Raw genomic sequence first — 15,123 nt, 5'->3', positions numbered from 1 at the left:
AGACATGAACCCCACCAATGGGCAAGAAATTTGCCTTCCACCTAAGTCCTAAAGAAACCGGGTGGTGCTGCACTTAGTACGCCTACAACGTGGAGGGGAAAGGTTCAGCAGTTCTAAGAGCAAACACTGTACCCGTTCACCTGCAAAGACACTGTGTAAACAACGGTATTGCGCCTGCTTTTTCCTGCTGATTTTAGCTCATTGGATATTGATTGCGAGACTCTGCCACAGCGCCCCCCCCCATCTCTGGTGAAGTGATCCTTAGGTACATGAAAATCTAGGCAAATTACATGCTCACAAAAGAATGTGTTCCAAGGACACTGTGGAAAGAAATAAACCTTATATTCCAGTGAGGGCCACAACTATTCTCTCTATACATCCAGCAAAAAGACATCCTTCCTATATTTTCTTCCCAAAAATGAAGCTTAAAGACCCCACTAGTGGTGCACCCTCACCTGGCCACATCATACCAGGTGCAGCATGCATGAAAACCTTTGAGATTTCCCTGTGCCAGAGGGAGTGTGTGTGTGTGTGTGTGTGTGTGTGTGTGTGTGTCTGCATTTGTCTGTGTACATGTCTCTGTGTCTGTGGGTGTGTGTCTGTGCTGAAAATAAAATGTTATATCTATTGATATAAAGCAAAATATCCCAAAATGTGGTAGATTAAGACAACCAGTGGCACCATTAATTTCCTTTATTTACTTCTCAGAAAGTCTCACTCCACTAATTGGAATCACTAGGTATTCTAGGCTCATCTCAAACTTGTACCAATCCTCCCGCCTCACTTCCTGAGTTCTGGGATTAATGCTGTGTGCCATCATGCTGGCCGCACCACTGATACCTTTCACGGTTCTGGGGCCACGTGGGTGGAGCTGGGAAATTCTTTTCTTGTGAACGGGCTGCACCACCTACCAGTACTCCGAGAGAGCTCCTGTTAGCTGCTGAAGCTGGGAGCAGCTGGTTCCTTCCTGCAGCTTCTTACACAGCGTTATTCTCAGAAGGGTTCCAGTCCACGTAACCAGAAGCCCCAGCTCTCCTGATGCATGGCCTTGGGTGTTACATAATTTTCTTTATGTAAAAAACCACTACTACCTCCATTGATGACAGGAAGCCACAGAACCAGCCCTCGTTCAGAGTGCTGGACAACAGATCTCACTTTTGATGGGACACGAAGCAGCGGTTTTACAGCTATCTTTAATTCTTTGTGCCTTCTGACTAGACTGCTCCTCTGCCGTGAGGACCTGTGTGACAGTTCAAGCAAGTGCCATTCTCCCTGGGGAATGCCTGGGGTCAACTGCCCTGCAGAGCAGCCAAGAGAAATCCCTGAATTTCGGGGTGATAAAATTTAGGATCCCAGATGTCTCTCAGGGCCTTCCGTTTGTAAAGCTTGGTCCCCAGCTTGTGACACTATTTTGGAGCCTTAAAAAAAGTGGGACCTGGGAGGTGTAAGGAGAACTCTAGAGGAGAGCCACCAAAGTTACTGCTGATTACCATGTTACCATGATTCCACCGCGGAGAGCCTCTGCCACACAGTTCCACTGCCGTGCTCTCTGCCTCCTCCCTGCCAGGATGGCCAGAAATTCCTCCAAAACTGTGAACCAAAATAAATCTCCCTTCCCATAGGTTTTAGCTGCCAGGTATTCAGTCCCAGCAACAGGAAGAATAATTAACACATAAGCTTAGGCAGTCTCCTCTCCAGGTACATTAGGTTTGATGTAGAACAGTTATGGTAGATCTCTGAGGCTCACCATCAGCCCAGAACAGTGGGTCATCAAAGTATCCTTTCAGTATTAGCAAAATTAATGTGTACAGTTCTTAGCTGCCTACTTATTTACAGCTCACTAACCTGACATTAGTGACATAACCTGTCTGTTCTCAGTGACATCCTACAGCAGCCGCTGTCTTTAAATCTTCTCCATTCTTAGGTCTCTCTCTCTCTCTCTCTCTCTCTCTCTCTCTCTCTCTCTCTCTCTCTCTCTCTCTCTCTCTCTCTCTCTCACACACACACACACACACACACACACACAAATGTCATTTCCTCTCTGTGACTACTCCCTTATTATTATTATTATTACTATTATTATTATTATTTACTTGCCTCTGTAAGTGGGTACCTGAGTGTGATCCTCAGAACCCATGAAGAAACACCAGATGTGGTGGTGTATTCTTGTCATCTCAGTACCAGGGAGGAGGAGACACATGGATCCCTGGGATTTTCTGGAGCCAACTTAGCCCCAAATAGGTATGCTCCAGGCCAATGAGAAGCCTTGTGTCGAAGGAGGCAGATGGCATCCATGGCTTCCTCTGGTCCCCTTCTATCCATGCATACATATCTGCACATGCACACCCCCACACATGCGCTCACACACAGAGGAGTGTGCACATTAAAAGATCACCTCCATGTAAAGCGATGCTCTCCGGCAGCCCCGCACTCAGCCCCATCTTCCTTGCGGCCCGAGGCCATGTCAGTCTTCATGGTAGCCAGTGGCTGTCATTCATGCCACGGAGCACATATTTTTGCTGATGCATTTTGACGAAACTCTCTTGAGAAGGGCAGTTGGAGTCCACTAAGCCTGCAGAACATCAGGGGAACCCTTTGGGTTACTGTGATTTTGAAGGTCCTCTAAACTTGAAAGAGAAACCCTTGAAGGGAGGGGGAGGAAATGCTAACCTAATCTGAAGGCTATTACTAAAGCACAAGGCCACTAAAAGTTAAAAAAAAAAAAAGTCAAAGGACTCAAAATGCAAAATCTTAAAATAGATTTTTTTTCTTGTAAGAACAAATATGGAATTGTTCAGCCAACATTTTCTTGGAAGAAAGGAGGTTTGGGGCTAAACACACATTTAAGGAAGAATATTGGAACATCAATTGGTGAAAACTCGATTTTAAGCAAATGCTTTTATATTTATTGTGCCATTTTAATGACCACAGCTCAGGGGTCAGGGTGGACCTGAAATTTGTTTTTCAATCAGAAGCCGTGTCTGACATCTCTAATTAAGTGTGCTTTTGTGGATACAATTTTGGTGAATCATAGCCACGTACTATAAAACTTTGCTGAGCTGGGGCTATGCTGAGGCTGTCTGCATTGATTTGCTGTTTTAATGTTTGTTTTCTTAAAAAAAAAAATAACCAAACAGGTCATCAGGCCCATAACTATTTAAACTAGTGCCTCGGTCTGTTTGGACGTTCTCTGGGGAGTGCTAGCGATTTATGAATGAACTATAGATGATGGTTAGTCCCTCTTTCTGGCTAGGACTGCTCAGAACTAACAGGACGTTCTGGAATATAGATGATTTGATGTGACTTCACCCCAGCTTGTCCCTGTCCTGAAAGGAGTGCATGCTGGGATCGTCTTTAATTCAAGGGGAGAGCATGAAACCTGAGCGCTCTACTCATCCTAAGATGAACTCTGCTCTGTCTGGCCACAGGGCTGCAAGGGTCCTGGTAGGCAGCTCTCCTTGTATCAGGAGGCTCTTCACAAAACAGAATGTGTGATTGCTTTAGTTACTCTGTGTATTTGAGCATGTGTATGTGCGTGTGTGCCTGTGTGTGTGTGGTGTGTATATGTGTGATTTGCATGTGTGTGAATTTGTGTGCGTGTATGTGCATGTGTGGTTATGGTGTGTGTGCCTGTATGTGCGGGCCAGAGAATAACATCCAGTGTTGTTACTTATTTTGAGAAGGTCTCGTTGTCCTGGAGCTTGCTGGTTAAGCTAGGCTGGCCGGCCAGTGAGACCCAGGAAAGCCCCTGGGCCTCTCCAGCTTTAGGATTAAAAGTCTGTGCCACTACACCTAGCTTTTTGCATAGGTGCTGAGGACTGAGCTCTGGTTTTTTTGCTTCCATCTCCCCAGATTCGTGTTATTTGGTTTTCTAAATGCAAAAAGAAAATGTCCATTTTTTTTATTTAAAAATGCCTCTTCAATTGACAATGACGGTTGGAGGTGCCAGGAAAACTTACTTTCAAATGTCACAAATGTCACGCACATCTCTAATAGATTTCCATCTCTCTCAGAATAATATGTGAACATCTGGTAGGGTTGACCAGGTCCTCAGACACCTGACCACCAACCATACCCGTTGCTGATTTCCACACAGTACCAGAGTGGCTATGGTACCCATGGACCACATAGCTCCATTCCTCTCTCTCACTCTTGAATCCTTGCCTGGAATTCCTCTCACCCCAAACCTTCAGAATCCTGTTATGTTGCTCATTAGAGGATCCCTTTGTCTACAGCCACTTGGCAATCACTCTGTGTCTGTCCCCCTTTAGGACAGTCCCAGCACTGACTCCTACCTGAGTAGCTTCTTGGCACCCACCGGCTAGCGTGCTTCACAGAGATGAAGATTTGTTTTGTTAATGGCTGCATCCCAGTGTGTGGTCCCTTCTGCATTCCCCTAATATGCAGCGAGCCATCCACAACTATGTGTTTGATGTGTGACTGTGCTCACTGTACTGTTGGAATCAACTCTTGGGATAGACTGACTTTGAACACTGTGCAACTCTGGGATGCTTGGACACAGGCCTAGGAAGCTTTCCCCCACACAGTCAAGCTAAAGATCTGTGGGCAACTGTCTCTAGGGCAGGAAGTGAGCTGTGTCTCAGAGCAAGGCTCCGGGGAGTCCTTGGTAGGTTCTTGAACTTAGATCTCACCTCCAATCTGAGCTGGGGCAAGAAGAAAGCTGAAGGGTATCCTCCTAGAACACGTGTTTATCTGCAAGATGTGGTTTCCATTTGTTGTTTTCTTTCTTTCTTTCTTTCTTTCTTTCTTTCTTTCTTTCTTTCTTTCTTTTTTTCTTTTTTGGTTTATAGTCTGCCACATGGTTTTCAACCTTTATGCTACTAACCGTTGGGGCTGGAAAGTTATTGGAACGGGGGAATGGGATGTTCTGGTGTAACATGTTCAGCAATATGCCTGGTGGAGACACCTGGTCTCAGCCCCACAGTTGCCAGGAGCACTTCCTTCACAATTCTGAACAACTAAACATGTGCCATGTTTTGTCAGATATCCACTGGACAGAAAAATGGACTTTTCTGTTGCTGTGTGTGTGTGTGTGTGTGTGTGTGTGTGAGAGAGAGAGAGAGAGAGAGAGAGAGAGAGAGAGAGAGAGAGAGAGAGAGAGATAAGCTCTAGAATGAATCTGTATTTCCTAATTAGCTCCACCCTCATGGAAAGCATAGATGGAGAATTGTAAGATTCAAAACTTTAAGGTTTATTCATTTTTTATTATGCATACAGTGTTCTGTCTGCATGTGTGCCTGCACTCCAGAAGAGGGCACCGGATCTCATTATGGATGGCTGTGAGCCACCATGTGGTTGCTGGGAATTGAACTCGGGACCTCTGGAAGAGCAGTCAGTGCTCTTAACCTCTGAACTATCTCTCCAGCCTCCTGGTTCAAAACTTTAAAGTCAAGTTGGGCATGGTGGTGTGTCTTTAATCCCAGCATTTGGGAGTCAGAGGTAGGTAAATCTCTGTGAGTTGGAGGACAATCTGGGCTACAGGCCAGTCAGAAATAAAAAATATTAAGATTATTTGGCTTGTTATATTTCTCAAAAATCTTCTTCCCAACCCCTAGACTCAGACTTGTTCTGTAGTTAAGGGTGGCCTTGAACCTAGTCCTGAGCATCCTGCCTCATCTTGCAGAGTGCTGGGATGACAGGCATGTGCCACCGTGCCTGGTTTATGCTGTGCTAGGGATCAAACCCAGGGCTCTTGTTACACCCCCAGTCCCTGGTGCTTTAAGCTGCTGTCTTCTACCTCTCCTTCCTTCCCTGACCTTTCCTTCTCTTCCCCTGGAGGCCCTGAAATTTAGGGACCCCAGGAAGCACAGGCAGAGCAGCCAGCGCGTCTTTACATGTTAACAAGGTCCAGGATAGTCTTCTCATTTCTTCCATTGGCCGGGATTCCAAGCCCTTGCGCCCTTCCACCGCACCTTGTGGCTCATTTATTTTGGCGAGTCTGCTGGATGCTGCAGAGATTTCTGTGGCTCTGGAGAGTCGGGGACGGAGTAGAAATCTATGCTGGTGTGATTCACCCACAACTGCAACTGTTGGGACTTGGGGAACTGACACCAGCAGGCCAGGCCATGAGCTGAAGAGAACTGAGAGAAGAAGGGAGATGGGTCGTGTGCCCGCGTGCCTGTGCTGACCACTGTCACCCACTAACCCAGCTGGGGGACACTACTCTGTCAGCGGCTTACTCTGCCAGCCCCACTACCTTCCTCTCTCTGGGCTCCACATCTTCCTTCCTCCAAATGGAACCTTGGGAGCATCTTCTTTTCTTGGCTGATAACAGATGGGTTTTTTTTTCTTTTTTGCAAAGTGTTTTGTTACTTTATAGAGGAAAGAGGCTGCCTGAAAATATATTCTATGGAATATTAAGGAATACATTTCTTTGATTTATAGACAGACAAAGCAATGTTGCTTCAGAGGCAGGGAACCAATGGGATTATCTATGTTGACTAATGATTCATTATCACATCTCGAGTGACGTTTTCTCATCAACCGAAATGGACTGAAGCAGCTAGGTCAGCACCGCAGCCACTGATGCTGCCCCTGCATCACCAGATCCCACTGTCCCTTCCAGACAGCACCTTTTCATTTAGAAACATAATTTGTTGTTCTCCCAGACCAAAAGGAAAAAAAATAATGACATTTCACGTGCAAGGCAAAGATTAGAATCACTGCCCAGGGCTGCATACGGAGGTTCAGTAGGTTGTGGTGTCCCCAAATCAAGGACACCTGGCTACTGAGGGATGTAGAAGGCAGTGACTTCTGGTCTTCCTTATGCAAATGTGCGGGCTTCTGAGCAGGGCTGTTTAACCTCATCAGAGAAAATGTCACCGGCCATTGCAGCTCCAAGTGTAGCGTAAGCACTCACACTATCATGTTATTGTTAGTATTTGTAGGGCATGTGTACCCATAGCCCTCCGATTAGCTGAGTCTCTACTCGCCCAGCCTGTTGGGCCCAACACAACTCTTCTTGTTATGTCAATCAGGCAAACAAAGAAACCAACACCCATTCCTCTCCTTAATGCTTCTTGGTGGGGACATTGTTCAGAGCTCACTGACCACCACACCTGGGTAAAGATGGCAAGAGTTTTGTGGAGGCAAACTTCAATCTCCAGAAGCTCCATGGCAGCCTGGCCCCTCTCCTGTGGCAGAAGGATGGAGAGGAGGGGAACAGAAAGGAAGAGGAGCTTCGGGTGTGTGTGTAGGGGATGTCTTCTGTTCCACTCACTCACGGCTCATTGTTATCTACCAGAACGGTGGAGAAAAGTTAGGCAGCGAAGAGACTGCTGTTGGGAGAAGGGGAGAAGCCAGGCAGTGGTTAGCAGCCTGGGGAGATGGAGGGCAAGGACTGAGCATCTTTGAAACCCAGATTGCTCGACCTCAATCGGCAGGGTGTGTCTTTCAGAAGAGAGGGCGCCTTGTGTGGGAAATGGAGTGGCTAAAAGTATAACATTGCACTGTAGGGGAATTCTAGAAGCAACAAAAAGCTGGGAGTAAACTTTCCCTCAGCCTGTTACTGGGACCTCTAGTTTTGATGTGAACACACCTCCTCCCAAAGGCCTGTGGGTTAACAGTTTGGTGCTCACCATGGCTTTATTAGAAACAGAGAAACTTTAAGAGGTGGGGCCTAGCGGGAGGTCTTGGATTATGGGGTGTACCCTTGGAGGGGATGGTGAAATCCCTTCTACTTCTTTGCTTCTGAGCTGCCTGAGGTAGGCAGCTTGCTCCACCATAGGCAACCACTGTACAATAGAGCTACAGCTCCCCCGCCAACATAGACCATGAACCTTCCTTCTGTTTAAGTTGCTTATCTTAGGTGTCTGGTATAGTAGCAAAAAGCTGGCCGAAACATAGGAGACGGGTCCGGTTTTAAGAAGTGACAGAGAAGGGGTATCTGCAGAGCCTTGGGGCTTCTCTCGCAGCACTCTGAATCACCAGGATTTCATTGCTCTCAAGGTCTCAGCACAACTCCTGTGCTCTTTGGGGAATGGCATCCACACGTGTATATTGAGAAATGACTGTTGAGAGAATCAACTGTGCAGCCAGCCCCGGGCACCGCTGCGTCAGCTTACAGAGGACACAGCCATCACAAGAACACGATTTTTGGTGTGCTTACCCTCTCCTAGAATCCAGGACAGTGTATGTCACACACAGGAAGCTGAATTAACTTCTACTATGTAGCAGCCATTGAGCCAGACAGGAACTGAACAGATTCAGCTTCGGCTAGGGAAGGACGGTGGGGAACGAGCTCTGCAAGGGAAACAAGTCAATCGCTTCCCTGCCCTTGGGCTAAGATCATGGCAGAAACAAGTCACACGATTAGACTTTGGAGACCTCTGAGGAGAGCTGCCCTCTAGGGCACAAATTCCTTCCTCACTGTTCCAAGAGGACACACACATTCTTCCAGCTCTTCCAGAATGTAGAGCAGAAGTCGTGTCTGTGAAAAGTGCCCTCTACATTGGTGTCTCTGTGCGCTAGACTAGTGCAGCTCTCAGACATCAGAAGTTTCTCTGTGCAGAGAGGGTGGTTACCAGAGAGACCAAACCAGTCAAGGCACACATAGAGCATCGGTGCTCAGCTCCATCACCCTCTCCCCACAAAGCTCAGGAACCATTTCAGAAGTGGGGTGTGCAGAAGGATTGTCAGAGCGGGAGTTCTAACGGGACAGGACCTCCTCACTCATGACCTCACTTCAGCTGTGGCTGCCTGCACTCGAGCGACCCAATTATCATCACAGCATGGGGGGGGGGGGTGGCTCATGAACCTCCGTGGTTAAGACTTAATGACAGCTGATGGCTTCTGGGGGGCGGGGGGGTCTATTTGCTTTAAGGGTGTGGTCCCTGGTAGGTGAGCCACGACACAGTGAACAGCCCACGAGGCTCTGAACAGCACAAACTGGACCAAGTGAGTGAGAAGTGCCCCAGGCCTTTTCTTTCAGCCACCAACCAGCTCCCAAATCATGACATGGAAACTTCCTATTCGTTCTGAATGCTTTGCCTAGCTTAGGCTCATTTCTGGCTGGTTCTTTTAACTTAAATTTACCAGTTCCTCTACATTTTGCCTTGGGGATTTTTACCTTTCTTACTTCTGTTTACCTTTCACTGCTTCTCGCCTTTGCTGTTTGCTGTCTGCCTGCCTTCTTACCTTTGGTGTATTCCTCCTTCTCTCCTCCTTCTCCTGTTCTCTTTCCTTTGAGCCTAGATTTCTCCTCCTATATAGTCTCTCTGCCTGCCAGTCCTGCCTATCCTTCCCTCCCCTACCTAGTCATTGGCCATTCAGCTCTTTACTAGACCAATCAGGTGCCGTAGACAGGTAAGGTGAAACAGACGCAGCCCATCTTTACATAATTAAACAGATGCGGCAGAAACAAATGTAACATGCCTCTACACAGCTACAGTAAGATTCTATAGCATAAACAAATGTAACACACCTCTACACAGCTACAGTAAGATTCTATAGCATAAACAAATGTAACACACCTCTACACAGCTACAGTAAGATTCTATAGCATAAACAAATGTAACACACCTCTACACAGCTACAGTAAGATTCTATAGCATAAACAAATGTAACACACCTCTACACAGCTACAGTAAGATTCTATAGCATAAACAAATGTAACACACCTCTACACAGCTACAGTAAGATTCTATAGCATAAACAAATGTAATGCATCCTTGCCCAGTTAAAATAACAGTCCACAACAGGGGAGCATAAAGTAGAGAGAGTGAGTGGGGGCGTATCTAGGAAGACAGGAGGCAGTTGGATATGATCATAATACAAATATTCATGAATGCAATTCTCATAACATTAGTGTAAACATTTTCACAAGAGAGAAAACAACAGTTATCAATAAACATTGGACCCACAGAGAATGCTCTTCCACAGGAAGAACTTCCTGAAGGCGGAGAATTTTTGCCCAGTCTTCTCTGAGTTGTTGGGAATACCATGGAGAAAGAAAGAAGTGAAAAAGGGGTGGAAGAAGTGCATTGTGGTCACAACTGAAAGGCCCCAGACAGTTCAGTGAGTGAAAATGAGTCGCAGCTGCTCCTAGGTGGTTGAGGAGATGGTTTTCTTGTAGGTATGAAGAGAGCATAGGCGGAGGCGTTGGGACAGGTCCAAATTGAACAGGTCAGCAGAATATACCATGCCATGAGAGGAGAGGAGGGTAGGGCGGTGGAAGGCGAGGGAGGGGAGAGGGAGAGGGGAGGCAGACAAGAGAAGAGCTGAGGACCAAGAGAGGAACCAAGAGAGCGCATGGCTAGGTTATGTAGGAATCAGAAGCTAAGTACAGAGAGGTTTAGGAGAGGGGGCAGGTGGGAAGTACTGGGACTGTAACAGGTACTGAGAATATGATATGACTTGCTGAGAGAGAGAGAGAAAGAAAGAGAGAGAGAGAGAGAGAGAGAGAGAGAGAGAGAGAGAGAGAGAGAGCCCAGTGGCAGTGTCCACTCTGATATATTAATAGACACCTCCCTTAGCTATTTGTCCTGAGTTTCTTCAGGACCTTTGGGCCAGGTAGGTAAAGAGTGCACACCTATGGTGTGACACGATTCATACTGAGTTTAAGGACAATAAAACCCAGATCCTACCTTAAAGAGTGAGCTGGTGACAAAGTGGTTTCTCAGAAGGGACCAGCTCATGATGGAAGCCCAGCATGGAAGGCAGAGTATGTCCCCCTTGAAGTCCAGGAGCCTGAGACCCCAGGTTAAATGCTGTGCTCTGAACACCCTGTTCTCTGAAGACAGCTCTCAGGTTTTCAGTTGGCACCAAGTCCACAGCCTGTCGCTCAAGGAGCTGATGGAGAGACACCTGGGCCAGGTGGGCTGATGGTGCTGCCTACGGAGGAGGAGAAGCCCCTGCACACAGCCTGCTGGTGGCCATATCTGGTGGCCTTTCCTCCCTCCTTGTTCCTGCTCAGGGTCAGGTCAGTGGTGAGCTTTGTATAAGTAGAAAGTGTCTTTTTCCCACAGTCAAGAGATCAGTTCACTTGAAAGAAAACTAAAGAGGGACCCTGGTGTGGACTTAGATCTGAGTTAGCTCGGTGGAGGAGACCAGCCATGTCCTCAGGACATATGCTGCAATCGAGGGCTAGAGGCCGGCGCCACTTCCGAGAGTTGTTGCGGCAGCCCCACCCCGTTCTCTCCTCTGCAGGGGCTTCATGCAGGTGTCAGAAACAGCTGCAACCGGGTACTGCTCGCCTGCTCAAGGCTGTGCAGGACTGCATAAAACCTTTGTGCCTAGAGGGGGCTGGAGTTTCGCTGAGTTGTACCTTGTTTCTGCCAAGCTACACACACACACACACACACACACACACACGCATACACATGTGTGCACACACATACACATGCACACATGGGAGCAAGATATGACTAAATTCAAACCTTTATGGTGCTATGGGTGATATAAACATGTTTGGGCAAGCATTCTCCTATCCCTTAAATCCAGTTTTCACTTGTGTAAAATAGAAATACCATAATCTACTTGGCAGAATTACTGTGAAAACCGTGGCTCTTAGGGCTCAGCTTTGATATCACACAAAATCAGCCCTGCCCCACTTCATTCTAAAACCTCAGAAATTCTCTTTGACCAAATAATAGTTGGGCACACAGCAGGTGCTTACACATAACCTTCAGGGAAAGGCTTGTCTGAATACTGCATCCGGTCAGTGTCGCTTGGCTCTTCAGTATTGTGTTCCCTTCACTGCCCTTGAAGTGACATATTTACTTACCTGTTGTCTATCCTCAAGAGACTGTCATTTCCCCGGGCCAGGGCCCTTGGCCATCTTGTTGCTCAGAACCTAGACAGTGCCTGGTGCAGAGTCCCTGCTCAAGCTGGGTTTGTCAAATGGACAAACCCGGGAAACCCTCATTTTGCTATTACTGCTCTGTGTGACAGTGGCTTACAAGGTATCAGCCCAAACAGGCAAGAATTCTTTGTCTTCAGAGAACTCACTATAGAATTCAGCTGGGACCCTTTCCACAGGGCAACGCCACTTCCTCAGGCCGCCGAGAGGAGGCCCTTCCTGCCAAGTGGAGCAGAGTGAATGAGGTTTTCTCATGTGGACAAGGCTGTCTCAAAGCCTGAACTGGGGCCCTGGGGCAGAGGGGCCGGGGAGAATGGAGCTGCGAGGGCTGTGAAGCCCAACCCTCTCCCTGGGCTCTGCACCACTGAAAGGCTCCAGACCGCGTGGGCACGGGGCCAGGCTGCTGGGTTCCAGTGGGAAAGCTGACCTTGGCCAGCAGCAGCCAGGAAGAGGCACAAGTGACTCATTGTCCCACATCCTCCAAGGTGAAATCCCAGCAGTGTGTGTGGCCTGTTGGAAGGGCCTGCAGCCTTGGCTCCTTCCTTAGCCAAAATCAAAGCACAGGCCAGTCATACACGCATAGCCTGGGGAGACATTCTCCCATTGACCATCCCAGCGTGTCCCTGCACTTCAGGTTTTAAAATACCCTTATAACCTGATTTCCAGCTTCAGCAGGATTTCTTTTTAAAGACTTAAGGCACTCTGTGTGTGTGTGTGTGTGTGTGTGTGTGTGTGTGTGTGAGAGAGAGAGAGAGAGAGAGAGAGAGAGAGAGAGAGAGAGAGATGACAGAAACAAGTCTCAGCTTAGTGAAATCCCGACACCCTTCTGGGCACAAAGGAAGTGTGATAAGTTTTCAGAGCACGTGTGAAGATCTCCCTTCAATGCTTGTTTTTACCAAGAAGTTTGTATGCCGGGCTCATTTTCAGGATATGTTACTGCACGTTGATTTCCACTAGAGGGCAGTCTTGGAAAATGTTTATAAATCTCTATTTTATTGCTCTGTCTAGGAAATGGTGCTGTTTTTTGTTTGGAAGGAAAGGGCCCGTCTAACATTCCAGGGCAGGCGCTCGTGTCATTCTCCCATGAGTGCAGCTAGACAGAGGCCAAGAAAATGCTGTCACCGCCTGAGCCTGCACCTGGAGAGCAGCAGGAGAGGCAGAACCCTCCTCCCACACCATCTCACCCCAGCCGAGCTGTGAAGCCCTGATGTGGGGCGCCCTCGGGTGTGGGTGCAGCCTCCACTGAGACTTGGCTTCAAGAAAGTAGTGGCCGGGAATCCTCAGAAAAGAACCAGGAAGGATCAGCGTTGGCAAGCCAGAGTCCAAACAACCAAAAATAGAGGTCTGTCCCAGGCAGGCGCCCTTGGGTATTTCACTCCATGGGTAAATAAGACACACCAAGTCTGAGTCTGGAAGGATCCTGTGTACATTCATGTAGGCTTGTGGAAAGCACCCTACGCTGCACTGTATAATTTTGGGGAACACACACACTTATTCTATCTGTCTGTCTGTCTGTCTGTCTATTTCCGACCTGAAAGACAACATCTCCACTGAACTCTGTGGCTAGATAGGATGGAAGACAAGATTATTCTTCCCACGTTTCTTCATCAATGAACTGAACGGCAAACACTAAATGATGAATTAAAACTGCTCTTCAGCCACCAACATCTGTTTCTGAAGCATGTCTGATACACAGTCTTAGTCATCCTACATGGCCCCATTTCCTCCTGGAAGCAGCCCTGATTGAGGTCGGGGTGGGGATCACCATGCTCCTCCGCTTAGAGCAGCAGCTGGAAGCCAGGCCAGGCAGAGAGATCTGAGCGGGCCTCAGAACCGTGCGCTACGACGCAGGCTGGAAGCCAGCCATTCATTTCCCATTCTGAGCATCTGCTCCGTGCCAGGGTGGCAAGGTGTGGCTGGGATGCTACTCCTGGCTTGACCTCTAAAGCAGACTGTAGCAATGTCAAGACAAGACCCCTGATGGTTCCTCTGAGTTCCAGGTTAGAAAGGGAAAGCCGTGTGCCCTGCTTCCTTGTTGGCACGGATGACTCTCTGCTGTGTGTTTGCTGGGTCTGGGCCAGCTGGGTGTGCCCCTTTCCGGGAGCACGGAAGCCTGCTGAAAGGTCAAGGCTGCCTTAAGTGCCCAGGACCACAGCCTGTTCATGGTCCTCCCCCTCCTGGGGTCATTCCCCTGCCAACCTTTGCCCCCTCTGTGAACCTTCACATATGAGCAGGGGTCGACTCCAGAAAACTGTCTTTGAACACTCGCTGTTTCCTCATGAAGCGAGCCTGAAGGTTGCATTTGAAGGTAGGCTGGGGGGTTGGAGGAGAAAGAGGGGGCCAGCAGAGGGGACCGCAAGGCACTGGTGGCAGAGACAGTTGAAGATGAAATAGCAAGGAGTGAGTCCTGGGGGAGGGGCATGCTCTCCTCCACTCAGAGGTCAGAGGTTGCTTCTACAACACCCTGCTCCTCACTATGTTGAGTCTGTTCCCTAAAAGTGGGAGCCACTCCCATTCAGAAAGGGGGTTACCATGGTGCCTGCATGTAAGGTTAGAGCCACATTTACCTTAGAGATTTAGGTCCAGCAGGAAATCTATGTTCTAAACTTGTGGAACATGTAAGCAGTTACAAGGCTTGTGTTTAGTTAGTAATACCATGTGTCTGCCGGAGGTCAGACCATACTAGAAGATGTGCACTAGGAATGGGGCCCTGCTTTCGCTATGGCTCCCAGAAACCCCAGATGTTGTAAGTTCTCCTCAGAACATTCTCTTGCCTTTTCCTGCCCTCTGGTCTTTTCTCTGATCTAAGTGTTACAATTGTCTATTCAACCCAGATAAGACAGGAAAGAAACCATTCTGCCCAGCTGAGTGCACCAGTAACTTTACCGTATTATTTAGAGAAGCGTGGGACTTAGTGGATGACGGCGGTTCAAAGCCTCGCCAGCACCAAGTCTTCAAATCTAGGTTCCTCACGAGCTGTGCTCATTGCACAAGCTGCAGCCTGCCCGAGCGCCAGTCTTCTCTGCAGCAACTCCTTACCGCTTCCATAACCATGGGGAGCGGTTATGAGCTGTGTAAGTCTGGTTTACTTCCTGAGTCATAGGAGCCTCCTGGGGTGGGGGTTGGGCAGAGAGAAACCGCTACAAACACGAGGTGAGAGATGACCAGTCGTTGCTGGCCTAACTAGCAGAGTTGAAGGGGCAGCAGGGAAGAGAAAGGACTTCCTGTGACCGAAGTACTTCATAGGTGCTTAGCTGGCTTGCTCTTAGCGGTTGCCAAGAAGGTCCAGGGCACACCGGGCAGGT

The sequence above is a fragment of the Microtus pennsylvanicus genome, chromosome 6, assembly GCF_037038515.1.
Source record: "Microtus pennsylvanicus isolate mMicPen1 chromosome 6, mMicPen1.hap1, whole genome shotgun sequence".
Classification (NCBI taxonomy): Eukaryota; Metazoa; Chordata; class Mammalia; order Rodentia; family Cricetidae; genus Microtus; species Microtus pennsylvanicus.
Note: the sequence above shows the minus strand (reverse complement) of the source record.